Raw genomic sequence first — 21,752 nt, 5'->3', positions numbered from 1 at the left:
GGACTCTCCCAAGGGGTGTTCTGTGCACAAAATCGCATGTCCCTTTCACTGCTGGGGAAGAACACAGATCAGGAACAGATGCACCCAAAGGGTGCGGTAACTGATCATATGCCAGGAACCTACTGTTTTCCTATTTGTTCAGTACTGCCAAAGGAAGCAATAGGGTTTGCTCATACACCTGCTTTGCATTTTGGTCAAAATAGGCTTTTTTGAGTCTGTTTTGCCTGAGTGCATTCCCCATTCTATTGTCCAAAATTTGTCTCCACTTATTTGTGTATCTGTCTTATTCCTTTGATACCATGTTTGAAAATGGAAGGTATTGGGTCCATTTCTGCTGAGAGGCCTCTGGGAAGGAAAAATATTTCTTTAGTATCTCAATAATTAAAAGTCAGCTTCATTAAAAGCTAACGTCCAAGATGTGTATATTTATATGTGCATGTATGCAATTGTGCATGTTTGTATTTAAAAGAACTTGACGTTTTTTGTTTCTGTTTTGTTTATTTCTCTCCTAGGACCTTGTCTTTTTGAGCAAAAGTTTTTTTTCTTGTCAGTTGACTGAATTCTGCTTTCTTCATTAATAGTTATTACAAGAGAAGCTCCTCTGGGATTTCTAAGAAAAAGTGTAATTTAGACACTTGGAAATGTTTTTGTTTGGAAAAAACAAATGTTTTAAGTGCACTGTAAAAGCATCATATGGTGTAGCCTCATAATAATTCTCCCTTTTGGAAACCCAGGATTCAGTGTGGGCTCATAGATCCAGTTAAAGAGTAGGTAGTCAGTATCTAAATAAAGTTAGACTCCTTATAGATTCCTGTAGGGGGGAAATTGGGGAGGGACAGTGGGGGGTGGGGAGTTAGGGAGGGATAGCATGGGGAGAAATGCCAGATATAGGTGATGGGGAGGAAGGCAGCACATCACACTGCCATGTGTGTACCTATGCCACAATCTTGCGTGTTCTTCACATGTACCCCAAACCTAAAATGCAATAAAAAAATTTCTATAAGTCTATGCTTGATTTTGGTATCCATCTTTAATCTCTCTTTAGCACCACCCAGACTTTTTCTCTGTGTACCTTCAGATGTAAATCTTGCTATTTGATTTTTCACCTGAGTTGTTTCTGATAATATGCAGATTTATTTAGCTGACAACTTCCAGAGTAATAAGCCAGGTTATTAAGAGTTTGCAGCGTAAGATAGGAAAAAGGAGTCTGATGAATCTGTAAAATGTACTTCTGTTGGCATGCCTAATAGATCTATGTATTTATGTACACCATGTTTCATTACTGAAAATATATAAAAGGGTTCTAATGAATTGGCTTAAAGCAAAATAAAGGCACTTAAATACTTTAACCAAAAAAAAAAAAAAAAAGAAAAGAAAAGAAAAACTAGCTGAATGCTATTTCAAGTTTATGTGACTTAAGTAAAATCTTTAATAAATAAGCAAGCTTTAAAATCGTTGATCAAGTAATATTAGAAATGTCTTAAAATTACCAGCATACATTATTGTTTGCATGTATTGATTAGACAATTTCATACTTTTCCCTATCAAATATTATAAGGTGTCAAAATTTGGCACAGAGGCTACAAAACTACAACTCAGCTCAAAACAGAATGATCTTTGCTTGTATAATTTTAAATAAATAAACCATTAATATTGATTTAATGAAGATAACTACATCTTGAATTATTTAATAAAATACTCTAACTGCTAATCTTGTGGTCTCAGGCAGTCTAGTTCACAGATATGAAGAAAGTTTTCCTGAGAAAGGACTGTTATCATTTCTTTTTCACAGCTAAACTGTAAACTAAATGGATGAATAAGAATATGTTGGAGGTCAGAAACAAGATGGAGTCAGTTAAGTCGGGTCATTTTCACGGTCTCAGTTATAATATTGCAATGGTGGTTTCATAACATTAAATGATGACTATCACAGTTTTATAAATAATCCAGGTAAGTGTTTAAAATAAGTAATTAGATAAATGTAATGGGATACTCATAAACAAATTTGTCATAATTTAGAATCTAAAGTTATATTAAACAATAGATATTTCATTATTTGGGTATTTTCTTTTTTTTTTGAGACGGAGTCTTGCTCTGTCACCAGGCTGGAGTGCAGTGGCGCAATCTCGGCTCACTGCAACCTCTGCCTCCTGGGTTCAAGAGATTCTTCCTCCTCAGCCTCCCGGGCAGCTGGGACTACAGGCGTGTGCCACCACACCTGGCTAGTTTTTGTATTTTTAGTAGAGATGGGGTTTCATCATGGCAAGGATGGTTTCGATCTCTTGACCTCATGATCCACCCGCCTCTGCCTCCCAAAGTGCTGGGATTACAGGTGTGAGCCACCACTCCTGGCCTTATTTGGGTATTTTCTAATAAAAATATATTTTAGAAAAATACTCTTTCTAAAAATTATATCCTTTTGAAAGGATGACTAATTTCTGTCTAATTCAAAACTTACTTTAAGTTCACATATAAAACAAGGTAAAAGAAAGTTGTAAAGATAAAAGAGTTTCAAAGAGTATTAGTAAAGTAAAAGTATCTTTAAAAATGTAAACATTTGGTCTAACTTATGCAGGTCAAATATTACGTTTGCTCATGTTTTTGACCATAAATTGCTTCTTTGACTTAAAAATTGTTCAATCTATTTTGGAGGGTTAAAATCTAGATAAGGCCTAGGGATGTATGAAATTAGCCATGCCCCTAGCTATGCAAAAACTATTAAAGAAAAGAGATTTAATATAAGAACAGATCTTGTATGGTAAATTCTTGTCCTAAAGTAAAATAACTGGTTGTTTAAAAAGAGGCATGTTTAGGACAAGTCAGAAAGTCAAGGCATGTCATAGCTTGTCTGTGTAGTCATGAAAGAATTTATAAAAGGAAATGTATGCAAGAAATATTATACAATTTAAAGGTAATTAGACCTCCTAAATGTGTTATAAAATATCCCTATGACTCTTAGCTGTACAACTTGCCTGTTTGACAGATAGATAAGGCCTAGAACATATGAAGTTAAATGCTGGAATAAATGAGAGTACCTGCACTTCTGTCTAGGTCCTAGGCTCCACTCATAGTACATAATTAAAATCCCAAACTTACCAAGGTTTTCACCAAAAGTAAAGGTTGCTAAGAGTTAACAGTGTAACATGTATTTAAGAACTACTGGGCCATGTGTGGTGGCTCATGCCTGTAATACCAGCACTTTGGGAGGCCGAGGTGGGTGGATCACCACCTGAATCAGGAGTTTGAGACCAGCCTGACCAATATGGCAATATCCCATCTCTCCTAAAAAATAAAATAAAATAAATAGCCAGGCATTGTGGCGGGTGCCTGTAATCGCAACTACTCAGGAGGCTGAGACAGGAAAATTGCTTGAACCCAGGAGGTGAAGGTTGCAGTAAGCTGAGATCACACATTTGGGAGACAGAGTGAGACTCCATCTCAAAAAAAAAAAAAAAAAAAAAAAAAGAAAAGAAAAGAAAAGAAAAAGAAAAAAGAAATGTTGAAGAAACTGTTTACATACAAGGTATGTAAAGAAAATAAATTATACTTTTGGTAAAAAGATTATAAGGAGGTATGAGAATGTAGTTGTTTGCCTTGATTAAAAGATTAAATGATTATTTTAAGTTGGATAAAATAAAGCTGAAGGTTTTAGCAAAGTGTGGAAGGTTGATTTTAAGGGAAGTTCTGTGTGTAAACATGTTGGCTAAAGTTAAAGGGTTATCATTGATTTTTATTTGTGTAAATGGAACACTAAAATAAAATCTCAACAGGTTTCTTTTGGAGCACTAACATACTCTTTAACAAAAATTGTAAAGGGTTATAAAATGTCCATGAAAATCTTACCTATTGTCAAACATTAAAATTGGGTAAATATGTCTGTAAAGTTTTGTTAAGAATTGTGTTTAACATTAATAGTGCACTAAAGTAAAAGTGAAATTTGGCTTATTTGATATAAAAATTGTACAGGAAGTATTGTCAAATATAAAATGGTGTTTGGTTTTCTTTGGGCTTTATTTTTATAAACATGTTATTGGTATGTGTTCTAAATCATGTGAGACTCCTAAAATTCTGATATATCTTAGGGTACATTACCAGTAATAATTATAATTGTTATGCTAAATTATTGTGTGCCACAGAGGTAGCAGATATTCTTGTTGGTTGTGTCTCTAATTATGGCTACCCTAAAACTTTTTGTCATTTATAAACAGTTGTTGTCCTGTTTTGGTGGTCCTTTATAAGGTGGTTTTATAATAAGTTATAAAGCTCTCACAGGTGCTCTTGAATGCAGATTACTGATAATTGTTGAGATTTTGATATTAGAATAGGGGAAAAACATTCATGACTCTTGAAGAGCTAAAATATTCATTAATATAAAGCAGGAACTAAATGCATGAACTGAACTGATAGGAGACTGATTGTTTTGACCTTTTGCTTAAATGTTGTTAATCCTTTGTTTTGCTTTTCAGAGTCAAAGAAATTTTTCTTTTGGGCTATTAACTTCTTTTAACAAGTATAATCCCATGAACAAAATTTGGAGCATATTTGTTTCTCTCTACCTAATTTCTCTAGAATTTGGAAACTATTTGTGAGTATTCTCTATTTATGGCAATACAGTTATATATATGTAAGTGCCATAAGAATCTGTTTACTTTTGTACCAGGACACAATTGGAAAAACTGTTTATTTTACCAAGGTGTTGACTGGTATCGTATGTTCTTCTTTAAGGAATCAAAGTAGACTTATGAAGCCAATAAAGTCCTTGGACAACTGGCCTTATATTTTGTGTACACAGTCCCTGTAACAACGTTCCTTATCTGTGGTAAGTAAAGAATGTCACTTTTTCACAGGTCAGAAACCCCAAGTTATCTTGGAACCTGAAGAGGAGAGGAATTCAGGTTATAGCTATTTGATGGTACAAATCCATGGCTGAGCTTGATGTTAAAAAGTTTTATCTCAGATTCCTTCTAGGGAACAAAGCTCCATCAAAGCCAATTAAAAAAGCCTATGTGAAAAATAATTACTCTTGCTGGTCCATATACAAATAATGAGGCCAAGTATAAAAAGGAAACTAGTCCTTCTGTAATTTGATTTTTAATAAACATGGGAAACTGGAGAGAAAAAAATTATGTTTCAAAAACTGCAGTGCACCAATTGTTAAAATTCTAGTCTTGCCTGATGTTTTTCAATTTTTATTATTTTCTAAAGTTTGGATTAAATTCTAATTTTCCTGGCTACAGTTCTCCAAAATAATATTTTCATTTTTTTCTTTTCCTTTTTCCCCATCTATCCTTATTTGAAACTACCGAAATCTAACCTGTGCTTTCTTAGATTCCTGTGAACTGAAAACTAGACAACTTAAACTTCAGAAGAAAACAGCAACAACCTATTTATATGTGTTGCTATTGCATACTATTATGTTTCAGCAGATGCTGCCTCTAAGCCCTGAAAACAGAGAGTTCTACCAGGAACAAATTGATCTCTCCCACTCCAGTGCTGTGTTTGGTGCCCCATGACAAAAACCCCTCTCAGCAGGAAGTAGCCAGAAAGATTATGATGCTCCATCTCCCTATAATTCTCATGATAAATAAATATACAAACATAAAAGGAATCATGCACAAATTGACAATGGGGATGTGGCAGGCCAGATCTTACTAATAGAAGCCTCCATAACTACTGTTTCAGTACTGACTGAGTCGTTAAGTTAAACATTAATAGCCAGTGCCTTTACACAAAGGTTGGTATGTAACAAAACTCCATCAAGAGTTTTGCCTAGACCTTTCCTGGGCTTTAAAGAATGAAAAAATAATGAAGGAATTCTTAACAGGACCCACTTAGGATTAAACAAGTTTTATTGTGTGTCTAAAGAAACTCCCCAGGCCTCCACAAACATGTTTATTGGGGGTCCTAAGGAACGCCCCAAACCTTCATGATTTAGCAGAGACAAGATAAGAGTGATCTCTCCAGCACGTGGACCCATTTAGACTAAGTAAATTTACTGAAGTTCCAGAGGAAGTTCTTTAGGACTCAGATCTTAGTTATAGATTAAAAGAAGTTAACCACTTTTGTCTTTAGATGAGTACTTAGTAATATTGAGTTTGTCTGGTGACAATTTCCAGGCCTTCTTCCTGTAAAATCAGTTGCAGAAACAAAAACTTTCTTCCTTCCCAGTTAATCTGCATCTCATTATTGGGCCATGAGAAATAGCAGCCCAGCCTCAGTTTGGTCTCATTTGGGTATGACATTCATTTGACATAGTTAGGCTCTTTTATATGGCATCATACACTTAATTTTTGTTTGACTACCTCTTTCAGGGAACCCTGTTTCTCCTTGCTTCTTTTAGTCACATAAGTCATAGAAAGTAAAAATCAATGTCTTATCCTGCTGTTAAATACTGAGGAAAAATCGGTTAAGTAGCAGGAATAGCAAGCTAATATCTGATTATTTGAACTTAGACTATGATTTGATACTAAGAATACACTTCATTAGAATAGGTGATTTGTGTAGAACTGTCCCTTGCATCTTTTCACAGATCAACACTGTAGCCAAGATTAAAGAAAGAGGTACAAAGAATACAATCAATGTCTCATCATTAAAACTTCAATTTAGCATTAGGTAAGTATCACAGATTGCAATTGGGAATTCAAAAGCAAGTCATTTTTTTACACATCCATCACTTCACAGACATTTTAAGCCTCGAACCTATTTTTCAATGGCCATTCCATCTGCCCTACTTTTAACATTCTAGAGCATGTGCTCTCAGTTTCTTGTTTGCTAGGTGTTCACTCTGTTATATTGTACTCCTTGTTTGTTTTTGCAATCAGCTGTGTGGTCTAATTTTTTACTTATGTTGAAGCTTTATTAACATTTAGTACCCAATTTTAAAGAAACTTGGCAAACCGATCTTTGACAAAGGAGCAAGAACAATATAATTAAAGAAGGATAGTTTTTTCAACAAATGATGCTAGCAGAGTGTGATGGCTCGCACCATTAATCCCAACACTTAGGAAGCCAAGGCAGGAGGATCACTTGATGTCAGTAGTTTGAGACTAGCCTGGTCAACATGGTGAAACCCCATCTCTACTAAAAATGCAAAAATTAGCAGGATATGGTGGCATGTGCCTGTAATCCCAGCTACTTGAGAGGCGGAGGCAGGAGAATTGTTTGAACTTGCAGGATGGAGGTTGCAGTGAGCTGAGATCATACCATTGCACTCCAGCATCGGTGACAGAATGAGACTTCATCTCAAAAAAAAAAAATGATGCTGGAACAACTAGATATCCACGGTGCAAGAAAAGATAAACAACTCAAAAGAATCTAGACACAGATCTTATACCCTCCCCCCAAATTATCTGGAAATAAATGTAAACCTAAAAATAAACAGAAAAGTATAAAACACCTAGAAAATAACACAGGAGAAAATCTAGATGACCTAGGGTTCATAGGATAACTTTTTAGATACAACACCAGAGTCAAGATCCCTACAAGAAATACTTGATAAGCTGGATTTTATTAAAATTAACAACTTCTGCTCCATGAAAGATAGTATCAAGAAAATGAAAAGACAAGGAATAGACTAGGAAAAATATTTTCAAAAGACAGCTCTAGTAAGGGACTGTCATCCAAAATGTACAAAAAACTCTTACACCTCAACAATAAGAAAATAAGCAACAGAGCTTTAAAAAGTGGGCAAAATACTCAAACGAACAGCTCACCAAAGAAGATATCCGATGGCAAATGAGCATATGAAGAGACACTCACATTCATATGTCATCAGAGAAATTCAAATTAAAACTACTGTGGGATCCCACTACACACCTATCAGAATGGCCCCCATCCAAAACACTGACAATGCCAAATGCTGACAAGGATGTAGAACAACAGGAACTCTCATTCAGGGCTGGTGGGGATGTGAATGGTACAGCCATTTTCGAAAATAGTTTGACTATTTTTGAAAACTAAACATACTCGTACCATATGATGCTGCAATCGGGCTTCTTTGTGTTTGCCAAAATGAATTGAACATCTATGTCCATATAAAAACCTGCACACAGATGTTTATAGCAGCTTTATTCGTAATTGTCAAAATTTGGAAGCAACAAAGAAGCAAACTTCAGTAGGTGAAAAGATAAATAAACTGTGTAGCATCCAGACAATTGAATATTATTCAGCACTAAAAAGTAATTAGCTACTAGGCCGTGAAAAGACATGGAGAAACCTTAAATGCCTGTTGCTAAGTAAGAAGCCAATCTGAAAAAGCTACATACCATATGATTCTAAATACATGGAACTGTGGAAAAGTCACAACAATGGAGACAGTAAAAAGATCAGTTGTTACCAGAGGCTAGGGAAGACAGAGGGAGAAATAGATAGGTCACATAGGATTTTAGGGCAATAGAACTATTCTCAATGATACTATTATGGTGGATTCGTGTCATTATACGTTTGTCCAAACCTATAGAATGTACAATGCCATTATTGAACCTTACCATGAAGTATGTACTTTAGGTGATAATGATATATCAACACAAGATTGTTGATTGTGACAAATGCACCATACCCATCCAGGATGTGGTCAGTGGGGAGCCTAGACTTATGTTGAAGCAAGGGGCATATGGAAACTTTCTAGACTTGTTGTTCAATGGTGCTGTAAACCTAAAACTTCTCTAAAAACCAGAAAGTTTGTTTTAAAAAAGAAAACAAATTTAAAATAACAAAAATACAGTAAGTAAAAACTGGAGCAACAAATTTTTAACACCTCTGTTATTTTTTCCTTGTTCCCCAAAGTGAGAAATTGATGGTTTTCTTGAAATAACTTGGAACAGGACATTTCTACATCTCTTTATTTTTGTAGGCTGATGAATGTTTTAGAATTAGTTATATGTAGGCATAGTCCAACATCCCAATTTATAGAAGAATAAACTGTGGGACCAAGTAATTAAATGTTTCAATGATAACATTGATGTTCACCACAGTAAAAGACACTAGTGGAATATCGGAACTTATATGAGCAGAAATCTGAAGGAAAGAGATAAAATTGTGTCTATATTATGGTGATCATCTAGACAAAATACAAAAGCATAGGCAATATTTCAAGGTATCATCAAGAAAACATTTTTGAGGTGAATGGCAATGTGAGGACAGGTGTCTTACATTGAATCATTCCATTACTTATAAAAATAGGGCAAAAACAAGTCAATCTTTGTTATTTCTGTTGACGAGGGAGGCTTATCATCCACCACATTGATGAATTTTTGAATTGCTGCCATCACCAGACAGAAGCATGACAGGGTGACTTGCAAACCACTCCTCCTGAGAACATGAGCATCTATGGTAAAAGGTGGAAGCAAACTCAATAGTATCTCTTAATTTATTAAGATTAAGTAAGATTCAGGGCACATAGTCCACAGACCCAATTCTGGATTGAGAAAGCAGCACAATTCTTTCAAGTTATTTTAGGTTCATGGAGTACATATGCAAGTTTGTTATATGGCTATATTGCATAGTGCTGGGGTTTGGGCTTCTGCTGAACCTGCTATCCAAATAGTGAACCTAATACCCAATAGGCAGTTTTTCAAACTTCCCGCACTCTTTCTCCCTCCCGCTTTTGGAGTCTCCAGTGTCTATTATTTCCATTCTTTTTTCTGGAGACAGAGTTTTGCTCTTTTTGCCCAGGCTGGAGTGCAATGGTGCAATCTTACTGCAGCCACTGCCTCCTGGGTTCAAGCAATTCTCCCACCTCAGCCTCCAGAGTAGCTGGGATTATAGGCACCCACCACCACGCCCAGATAATTTTTTGTATTTTTAGTAGCGATGGGGTTTCACCATGTTGGTCAGGCTGGTCTCGAACTGGTGACCTCAGGTGATCCACCTGCCTCAGCCTTGCAAAGTGTTGGGATTATAGGCGTAAGCCACCATGCCTGGACTATTATTTCCATTTTTATGTTCCTATGTACCAATTGTTCAGCTCCCACTTGTGAGTAAAAACATGTGGCATTTGATTTTCTGTTTCTGCATTAATTCACTTAGAATAATGGTCTCCAGCTGCATGCATGTTGCTGCAAAGGACGTGATTTCAGCCCTTTTTACAGTTGTATAGTATTCTAGTGTGTATATGCACCATTTTTTTATCCAATCCAAAACTGATGGGCACTTGAGTTGACTTCATGATTTGGTTATTGTGAATAGTGCTGAGAGACACATACAACTGCAGGTATTTTTTTTTTTTAATTTTTCATTGGATTTTAGGTTTTGGGGTACATGAGCAGAGCATGTAAGACAGTTGCGTAGGAACACACATGGCAGTGTGCTTTTCTTTCCTTCTCCCCTTCACCCACATATGGCATTTCTCCCCAGGCTATCCCTCCCCAACTCCCCCTCCCACTGGCCCTCCCCCTTTCCCCCAATAGACCCCAGTGTTTAGTACTCCCTTTTCTGTGTCCATGTGTTCTCATTTTTCATCACCCACCTATGAGTGAGAATATGCGGTGTTTCATTTTCTGTTCTTGTGTAAGTTTGCTGAGGATGATGTTCTCCAGATTCATCCATGTCCCTACAAACGACACAAACTCATCATTTCTGATTGCTGCATAATATTCCATGGTGTATATGTGCCACATTTTTCCAATCCAGTCTATTATCAATGGGCATTTGGGTTGATTACAGGTCTTTGCTATTGTAAACAGTGCTGCAATGAACATTCGTGTACATGTGTCCTTATAGTAGAACGATTTATAGTCTTTTGGATATATACCCAGTAATGGGATTGCTGGGTCAAATGGGATTTCTATTTCTAAGGCCTTGAGGAATCGCCACACTGTCTTCCACAATGGTTGAACTAATTTACACTCCCACCAACAGGGTAAAAGTGTTTCTATTTCTCCACATCCTCTCCAGCATCTGTTGTCTCCAGATTTCTTAATGATCGCCATTCTGACTGGCGTGAGATGGTATCTCAATGTGGTTTTGATTTGCATCTCTCTGATGACCAGTGCCGATGAGCATTTTTTCATATGATTGTTGGCCTCATATATGTCTTCTTTCATAAAGTGTCTGTTCATATCTTTGCCCACTTTTGAATGGGCTTGTTTAATTTTTTCCTGTAAATCCGTTTGAGTTCTTTGTAAATTCTGGATATCAGCCCTTTGTCAGATGGGTAAACTGCAAAAATTTTTTCCCATTCTGTTGGTTGCCGATCCACTCTAGTGACTGTTTCTTTTGCCGTGCAGAAGCTGTGGAGTTTCATTAGGTCCCATTTGTCTATTTTGGCTTTTGTTGCCAATGCTTTTGGTGTTTTGTTCATGAAGTCCTTGCCTACTCCTATGTCCTGGATATTTTTGCCTAGATTTCCTTCTAGGGTTTTTATGGTGCCAGGTCTTATGTTTAAGTCTTTAATCCATCTGGAGTTAATTTTAGTGTAAGGTGTCAGGAAGGGGTCCAGTTTCTGCTTTCTGCACATGGCTAGCCAGTTTTCCCAACACCATTTGTTAAACAGGGAATCCTTTCCCCCTTGCTTGTTTTTGTCAGGTTTATCAAAGATTGTATAGTTGTAGATATGTTGTGTTGCCTCCAGTGCCTCTGTTTTGGTCCATTGGTCTATATCTCTGTTTTGGTACCAGTACCATGCTGTTTTGATTACTGTAGCCTTGTAGTATAGTTTGAAATCTGGTAGTGTGATGCCCCCCGCTGTGTTCTTTTTGCTTAGAATTGACTTGGCTATGCGGGCTCTCTTTTGGTTCCATATGAAGTTCATGGTGGTTTTTTCCAGTTCTGTGAAGAAAGTCAATGGTAGCTTGATGGGGATAGCGTTGATTCTGTAAATTACTTTGGGCAGTATAGCCATTTTCACGATGTTAATTCTTCCTAACCATGAACATGGAATGTTTCTCCATCTGTTTGTGTCCTCTCTTATTTCATTGAGCAGTGGTTTGTAGTTCTCCTTGAAGAGGTCCCTTACGTTCCTTGTGAGTTGTATTCCAACGTATTTTATTCTTTTTGTAGCAATTGTGAATGGCAGTTCGTTCTTGATTTGGCTCTCTTTAAGTCTGTTACTGGTGTATAGGAATGCTTGTGATTTTTGCACATTGATTTTATATCCTGAGACTTTGCTGAAGTTGCTTATCAGTTTCAGGAGTTTTTGGGCTGAGGTGATGGGGTCTTCTAGGTATACTATCATGTCGTCTGCAAATAGAGACAATTTGGCTTCCACCTTTCCTATTTGAATACGCTTTATTTCTTTTTCTTCCCTGATTGCTCTGGCTAGAACTTCCAGAACTATATTGAATAGGAGTGGTGAAAGAGGGCATCCTTGTCTAGTGCTGGATTTCAAAGGGAATGCTTCCAGTTTTTGCCCATTCAGTATGATATTGGCTGTTGGTTTGTCATAAATAGCTTTTATTACTTTGAGATACGTTACATCGATACCGAGTTAATTGAGGGTTTTTAACATAAAGGGCTGTTGAATTTTGTCAAATGCCTTCTCTGTATCAATTGAGATAATCATGTGGTTTTTGTTTTTGGTTCTGTTTATGTGGTGAATTACGTTTATAGACTTGCGTATGTTGAACCAGCCTTGCATCCCCGGGATGAATCCTACTTGATCATGATGAATAAGTTTTTTGATTTGCTGTTGCATTCGGCTTGCCAATATTTTATTGAAGATTTTTGCATCTATGTTCATCATGGATATTGGCCTGAAGTTTTCTTTTCTTGTTGGGTCTCTGCCGGGTTTTGGTATCAGGATGATGTTGGTCTCGTAAAATGATTTGGGAATATTCCCTTTTTTTGGATTGTTTGAAATAGTTTTAGAAGAAATGGTACCAGCTCCTCTTTGTGTGTCTGGTAGAATTCAGCTGTGAACCCGTCTGGACCTGGGCTTTTTTTTGTGTGGTAGGCTCTTAATTGCTGCCTCGACTTCTGACCTTGTTATTGGTCTATTCATAGTTTCAGCTTCCTCTTGGTTTAGGCTTGGGAGGACACAGGAGTACAGGAATTTATCCATTTCTTCCAGGTTTACTAGTTTATGTGCATAGAGTTGTTTGTAATATTCTCTGATGATGGTTTGAATTTCTGTGGAATCTGTGGTGATTTCCCCTTTATTATTTTTTATTGCATCTATTTGGTTGTTCTCTCTTTTCTTTTTAATCAATCTGGCTAGTGGTCTGTCTATTTTTTTTTTTTTTTTTTGTTGATCTTTTCAAAAAACCAGCTCTTGGATTTATTGATTTTTTGAAGAATTTTTCGTGTCTCGATCTCCTTCACTTCAGCTCTGATCTTAGTTATTTCTCGTCTTCTGCTGGGTTTTGAGTTTTTTTGATCTTGCTCCTCTAGCTCTCTCAATTTTGACGATAGGGTGTCAATTTCAGATCTCTCCATTCTCCTGATACGGGCACTTATTGCTATATACTTTCCTCTAGAAACTGCTTTAAATGTGTCCCAGAGGTTCCCGCATGTTGTGTCTTCGTTCTCATTGGTTTCGAAGAACTTCTTTATTTCTGCCTTCATTTCATTGTTTACCCAGTCAACATTCAAGAGCCAGTTGTTCAGTTTCCAAGAAGCTGTGTGGTTCTGGGTTGGTTTCTGTATTCTGAGTTCTAACTTGATTGCACTATGGTCTGAGAGGCTGTTTGTTATGATTTCAGTTGTTTTGCATTTGTTGAGCAGTGCTTTACTTCCAATTATGTGGTCAATTTTAGAGTAGGTGTGATGTGGTGCTGAGAAGAATGTGTATTCTGTGGATTTGGGGTGGAGAGTTCTGTAAATGTCTATCAGGTTTGCTTGCTCCAGGTCTGAGTTCAAGCCCTGGATATCCTTGTTGATTTTCTGTCTGGTTGATCTGTCTAATATTGACAGTGGAATGTTAAAGTCTCCCACTATTATTGTTTGGGAGTCTAAGTCTCTTTGTAAGTCATTAAGAACTTGCCTTATGTATCTGGGTGCTCCTGCATTGGGTCCATATATGTTTAGGATCGTTAGCTCTTCTTGTTTTATCGATCCTTTTACCATTATGTAATGGCCTTCTTTGTCTCTTTTGATCTTTGTTGCTTTAAAGTCTATTTTATCAGAGATGAGATTTGCAACTCCTGCTTTTTTTGCTCTCCATTTGCTTGGTAAATCTTCCTCCATCCCTTTATTTTGAGCCTTTGTGTATCCTTGCATGTGAGATGGGTTTCCTGGATACAGCACACTGATGGGTTTTGGCTTTTTATCCAATTTGCCAGTCTGTGTCTTTTGATTGGTGCATTTAGTCCATTTACATTTAGGGTTAATATTGTTATGTGTGAATTTGATACTGCCATTTTGATGCTAAGTGGCTCTTTTGCCTGTTAGTTTTTGTAGATTCTTCATTATGTTGATGTTCTTTAGCATTTAGTGTGATTTTGGAATGGCTGGTACTGGTTGTTCCTTTTTATGTGTAGTGCCTCTTTTAGGAGCTCTTGTAAAGCAGGCCTGGTGGTGACAAAATCTCTGAGTACTTGCTTGTTCACAAAGGATTTTATTTTTCCTTCACTTCTGAAGCTCAGTTTGGCTGGATATGAAATTCTGGGTTGAAAGTTCTTTTCTTTAAGAATGTTGAATATTGGCCCCCACTCTCTTCTGGCTTGTAGTGTTTCTGCCGAGAGATCTGCTGTGAGTCTGATGGGCTTCCCTTTGTGGGTAACTCGACCTTTCTCTCTGGCTGCCCTTAGTATTTTCTCCTTTATTTCAACCTTGTTGAATATGATGATTATGTGCCTTGGGGTTTGTCTTCTTGCAGAATATCTTTGTGGTGTTCTCTGTATTTCCTGCATTTGAGTGTTGACCTGTCTTGCTAGGTGGGGGAAGTTTTTCTGGATGATGTCCTGAAGAGTATTTTCCAGCTTGGATTCATTCTCTTCGTCCCCTTCTGGTACACCTATCAAACGTAGATTAGGTCTTTTCACATAGTCCCATATTTCTTGGAAACTTTGTTCATTCCTTTTTGTGCTTTTTTCTCTAATGTTGGTTTCTCGTTTTATTTCATTGAGTTGGTCTTCGACTTCAGATATTCTTTTTTCTGCTTGGTCAATTCAGCTATTGAAACTTGTGCATGCTTCGCGAAGTTCTCATATTGTGTTTTTCAGCTCCTTTAGTTCATTCATATTCCTCTCTAAGTTATCCATTCTTGTCATCATTTCTTCAAATCTTTTTTCATATCTTTTTCCAAGGTTCTTAGTTTCTTTGCATTGATTTAATACATGTTCTTTTAGCTCACAAAAGTTTCTCATTATCCACCTTCTGAAGTCTAATTCCATCATTTCCTCACAGTCATTCTCCATCCAGCTTTGCTCCCTTGCTGGTGAGTAGTTTTTGTCCTTTCTAGGAGGCAAGGTGTTCTGGTTTTGGGTGTTTTCCTCCTTTTTTCACTCGTTTCTTCCCATCTTTGTGGGTTTATCCACTTGTCGTCTGTGTAGTTGCTGACCTTTAGATTGGGTCTCTGAGTGGACACCCAGATTGTTGATGATCAAGTATTTCTGTTACTTGGTTTTCCTTCTACCTGTCTAGCCCCTTTGCTGTATGACTGCTGAGGTCCACTCCAGGCCCTGCTTGTCTGGGGTGCACCTCTAGCAGCTGTGGCACAGTGAGGGATGCTACCCGTTTCTTTTTATGCTATCTTTGTCCGAGGATGATGCCTGCCAAATGTCAGTCTTTTGGATATAGAGGGGTCATGGAGCTGCTTGAGGAGACAGTCTGTGTACTTTTTTGGAGCTCAACTGCTGAGCTGTGAGCTCTGTTGTTCATTCAGGGCTGTTAGGCTGCTATGTTTGATTCTGCTGCAACAGAGCTCATTACAAAAACCCTTTTTTTCTCAAATGCTCTGTGTTGGGAGGTTCGGGCTTTATTTTTCGATGTCCAATGAGGTGTCCTGCCCAGCTAGAAGGTAGACTAGCCACTGTTTTGCTGCCGAGGCTCCGTCCTGCTGTTGTGTGATTCGCCTTGTTCCTGCAGGCTCTGCTGTGGTCTCCGCCATGCCCTGTAGTGGAGTCTCTTCATTGTAGCGTGTTGCCTCAGCAACGGCAGGCTGCGTCAGCAGTGGGCATGTATCTCAGTTGAGGCGGGGTGCCTCGGCAATGGCTGGCTGCGTCAGCAGTGGGCGTGTATCTCAGTTGGGGCGGGTTGCCTCGGTAGTGGTGGACGCCCCTCCCCCACAGAGCATCTCGGACCGTCTGCTCGGGATAGTTTGAAATTGCGGTTTTGTTCGTCTTACTGGGTGTCCCAAATGATTTGTCCCTGCAATCCCCTGGGCTGGCCTACTGTCCTAGTCTCGTTCAGTCTCAAGTCCAGCCCTCTCAAGTCTCAGGTTGCCGGTTCAACAGGGCACCTGGACAAGCTTGCCCTGTGGGGATTGCTGGGTAGGGCCGGCCGCGGCCGCCCCGGCTGCCGCCTTCGCCAGGCAGACCTACTGCCTGGCGTCCCGTGTCTTTTTTATACTTGGGAGTTTCCCCGTTCTGTGGGCAACAAAGATCAGTCTGGAAATGCAGCTCCGACTCACCGTTTGCGGATTCAACGAGAGCTCCAATCCTGGGTTGTTCTCACAGTGCCATCTTGAGTCCTCCCCACAGGTATCTTTTTGATAGAAGAATTTCTTTTCTTTAGGGAAGATATCTAGAAATGAGATTGCTGGCTCAAATGGTAGTTCTAGTTTTAGTTCTTTGGGAAATCTCCATTCTGTTTTTCAAAGGGGTTGAACTGAGTTACATTCACACCAACAGCATATAAGCGTCCCCTTTTCTGAGCATCCTCACTAACATCTGTTATATTTTGACTTTTAGTAATGGCCATGCTGACTGGTATGAGATGCTATCTCATTTGGTTTTAACTTGCATTTCTCTGATGATTAGTGATACTGAGCATTTTTTTCATATATTTGTTGTCCTAAAGCAACACAACTCCTATGACATTTGAGCTTTGTTATGTTTAAAATAGTGAGTTAACTAGTAATAAAACATTGGACTTAATTCAAAGGACTTGAATATTTAAGACTGTCAAATTGCCCTCAAACTGGCTATTCTCGTTTCTGTTTGTCAACAATATATGAGATGTTTTCATTTTCCATTTCATATAGCATTCCCTTTTGTCTAATACATATAAACACAAAGATTATTTCTGTTCATCATTTGCTTTTGACACATTTTTGTAATACAAAATGTCCTCAAGTTTTACTTTGCAATTTATGTTATACCTAGAATATTTCATTTTACTATTTTATATCATATGTAGTGACATCATATTCCCATTTTTAATGTGTTTGCATGTTATCTCTTTTTTTATTTTAGTTACCTCAGAGATTAGTATTTTCAGTTTTCTAACAAATTTTATTAATCTTCTAAAACATATTTTTGTGTTATTAATTATTTTCTCTATTAATCAGAATTTTTCCTCATTCCATGGTGGTATTAAATTATTACATTATGTGCTTGTTAATGCTTATTAAATTGAAAAATTAAAATTATTAATTGTCCTCTTTGTTCCTACCACTATATAATTAAATAGTATGATCAGCATAATTATGGATCTTTGAAAGTTTGTGGGGTTTACTTTATACTGTATTGTTTTATAAATACTTGTAATTTATATATATATGTATAATATCCCATGAGGTCTCTATATATTTATCAGATCGTGATTGTTGATTTTAGCTTTCACATTTTTGTACCCTTATTTATGTTTTCCAGCTTCATTTTGTAGTTTCTGATAAAACTAGATATTTTATAATATATTAATTTGATTTTGTATTTCAAATTATTTTAGTTTTTGCTGTAGTTTGAATTGGTTACTAGGTACACACAAAATCACTATTTTATATATTTTCAGCAGATTGGTTTTTCAAAAATTTGAATGGCTTATCTAGTAAAGAGTTCTGACTTAAATTTTGTCTGATATTAATATTGCCACACCATCTTTATTGTTGTTTTGTGTTTTAATGTAAATCTTCTTCTATCCACTTATTTTCAGTATTTTTATGTGGCATTATTGTTTGATGTTTTTATAAACAGTTTATGACTTGATTTTTAACCCAATCAATATCTCTACCTCTTACTTTTAATGTGTAAATAAATTTGGTAGGGTAAAACTAATATGCTGTGACAAAGAGAATCAAATTTCATTGGATTATACAAGATAGGAGATTACTTCTTTCACGTACCATTCTAGGGCCAGGTAGGCTTCACTCCACAAGGTCACCCAGGGATTCAGTAATATCATGGCTCTTCTATCCTCTGCACATAGCTTCATAGATTGCTCCAGTCATTACTATTTCCAGCCAGCAGACAGGAGTGAATCCTCCATGACAAGAGTTTTAAAAAGATGACACAAGAGGAACAAAGAGAATTTACTTTTGAATATCATTGATATATAATGATATACAAAATTGATATTCATTGATATACCAGAGCCTGGTTTCATGGCTACACTTAGCTGCATGCTTTTAAATGGATGGCAAAAACTCAGGAAGATGTAAAAGGCTGTGGAACACAACTAGATTTAGGCCAGAGTGAACGTAATACATATTTTATTTGTTGTGAGTTTTAAAATATGTGTTTTACCATTTTGCATGGCTTTATGTCTACCATTATTTTTCATTACTTTCTTTTCTTTTTAAAAATATTTATGCCTTTTGTTCAGTTCATTGAGATTTTTTTTCATTTTGTTAATTCACAGTTTGCTTTAAAGCTAAATATTTTATGTTCATTCTTTTAATATTTTTAAATATTTTCAAACATGCATACTTAACTATACTTAAAATGTTTATAGCAAAGGTGAGAGTTTGTTTTAGCATTCTTTTCTATTCTCTAGATTATTTTGACTCCCACTAAGCACGTCCATCCCATTTTAAAGTTTTACCTTTGCTTTTTTTTTTTTTTTTTTTTTTTTGAGAGGGAGTTTCGCTCTTGTTACCCAGGCTGGAGTGCAATGGCGCGATCTCGGCTCACTGCAACCTCCACCTCCTGGGTTCAGGCAATTCTCCTGCCTCAGCCTCCTGAGTAGCCGGGATTACAGGCACGCGCCACCATGCCCAGCTAATTTTTTTGTATTTTTAGTAGAGACGGGGTTTCACCATGTTGACCAGGTTGGTCTCGATCTCTAGACCTCGTGATCCACCCGCCTCGGCCTCCCAAAGTGCTGGGATTACAGGCTTGAGCCACCGCGCCCGGCCTTACCTTTGCTTTTTTAAAAAAAATTGGAATTTATACTCAATAATTAAACTTACTGCCATTTAAAAACACAATATTTTCTTGAGTCCCATAGTTTTTCTTCTTTTGGGTATAGTTTATTACCTGGTGAAGTAGTTTCCTTACTTTTTCTCTCAATAAGGATTTCTGTTGTGTTAAATTATATTTGTCTCTCTGTGCTGAAAAAATTATTTTTATCTTACTCATTAATGCTAGTGCAATAGAGTTTAAAATTTAGGTAATAGTTGTTTTTGTTCAGTGTTATGTAAATATTTACTAATTGTTGCTAATGCGAACTGTGCCATAATTCTAATTGACATACTCTGAAGGTTGTCAATTCTTTGTGATAATTTTAAAACTGCCTCTTTTTGGCCGGGCGCGGTGGCTCATGCCTATAATCCCAGCACTTTGGGAGGCCGAGGCGGGTGGATCACGAGGTCTAGAGATCGAGACCATCCTGGTCAACAAGGTGAAACTCCGTCTCTACTAAAAATACAAAACATTAGCTGGGCATGGTGGCGCGTGCCTGTAATCGCAGCTACGCAGGAGGCTGAGGCAGGAGAATTGCCTGAACCCAGGAGGCGGAGGTTGTGATGAGCCGAGATCGCGCCACTGCACTCCAGCCTGGGTAACAACAGCGAAACTCCATCTCAAACAAAAACAAAAACAAAAACAAAAAACTGCCTCTTTATGTAGTTTTGTGTTCAGTGCTGCTAGTATATATTTAAATTTATAGACTTATGACTGTTTTCACTAGGGTTCTGATTTTTTATTTCTTCAAATATTGACTCTCCACCCTTCTCTTTATTCTCTCTGTCTTCTATTTTTAGAACTGCTCTGAGAGGTATATTGGGAACTGCTGGTCATCTTGCCTGTCTCTTAATTGCTCTTTCACATATTTTCATCTTTTAAATATCAATTGTATCCTCAGTGAACTTTTCTATCTTTTTTTGTTCATTACCCCCCATGCTTATTTCTTTTTAGCTAATGTTTTCACAGCTACTTCCATGCGGTGTATCAAGTCCCAGTCTAACTGTGTCTTCACAAGGCAAATTATGAGTTTTACCCTGTGCAAAGACAGTTATAGAGCTATCTGTAGCTTCCTTAAATTCCTGGTGGAAAAGCGACCCTTTTCCTGGGCTTGCTTTCTAAAACATTTTAGCTCTGTCTGAAACGGACGTGAGATTATTTTCTTTCTCTTTTTGAGATCAGCCAGGTAGATAGTGGAGGAGTGTACCCCAGCCCCTAGTTACAAGTCTTGAAGCTAGTCCTTTTCTTCATCCTAAATTGTAGTTTTATTTCCATGGGTTTGGGACTTATCAGCGTCACAGTCTTAGCCCTGATGTTTGCATTTCTGTTATTCTCTTTTTCTTTTCTTTAATTTTTTATTGCATTTTAGGTTTTGGGGTACATGAGCAGAGCATGTAAGACAGTTGCGTAGGAACACACATGGCAGTGTGCTTTTCTTCCCTTCTCCCCTTCACCCACATTTGGCATTTCTCCCCAGGCTATCCCTCCCCACCTCCCCCTCCCACTGGCCCTCCCCGTTTCCCCCCAATAGACCCCAGTGTTTAGTACTCCCCTTTCTGTGTCCATGTGTTCTCATTTTTCATCACCCACCTATGAGTGAGAATATGCGGTGTTTCATTTTCTGTTCTTGTGTCAGTTTGCTGAGCATGACATTCTCCAGATTCATCCATGTCCCTACAAACGACACAAACTCATCATTTCTGATTGCTGCATAATATTCCATGGTGTATATGTGCCACATTTTTCCAATCCAGTCTATTATCAGTGGGCATTTTGGTTGATTCCAGGTCTTTGCTATTGTAAACAGTGCTGCAATGAACATTCGTGTACATGTGTCCTTATAGTAGAATGATTTATAGTCTTTTGGATATATACCCAGTAATGGGATTGCTGGGTCAAATGGGATTTCTATTTCTAAGGCCTTGAGGAATCGCCACATCATCTTCCACAATGGTTGAACTAATTTACACTCCCACCAACAGTGTAAAAGTGTTCCTTTTTCTCCACATCCTCTCCAGCATCTGTTGTCTCCAGATTTTTTAATGATGGCCATTCTAACTGGCGTGAGATGGTATCTCAATGTGGTTTTGATTTGCATCTCTCTGATGACCAGTGCCGATGAGCATTTTTTCATATGATTGTTAGCCTCATATATGTCTTCTTTCGTAAAGTGTCTGTTCATATCCTTTGCCCACTTTTGAATGGGCTTGTTTGTTTTTTTTCTGTAAATCTGTTTGAGTTCTTTGTAAATTCTGGGTATCAGCCCTTTGTCAGATGGGTAAACTGCAAAAATGTTTTCCCATTCTGTTGGTTGCCGATCCACTCTAGTGACTGTTTCTTTTGCCGTGCAGAAGCTGTGGAGTTTCAATAGGTCCCATTTGTCTATTTTGGCTTTTGTTGCCAATGCTTTTGGTGTTTTGTTCATGAAGTCCTTGCCTACTCCTATGTCCTGGATAGTTTTGCCTAGATTTCCTTCTAGGGTTTTTATGGTGCCAGGTCTTATGTTTAAGTCTTTAATCCATCTGGAGTTAATTT

The sequence above is a fragment of the Callithrix jacchus genome, chromosome 11 (assembly GCF_049354715.1).
Source record: "Callithrix jacchus isolate 240 chromosome 11, calJac240_pri, whole genome shotgun sequence".
Taxonomy (NCBI): Eukaryota; Metazoa; Chordata; class Mammalia; order Primates; family Cebidae; genus Callithrix; species Callithrix jacchus.
The sequence above is the reverse complement of the archived record's forward strand: the minus strand, read 5'-3'. Positions refer to the sequence as shown.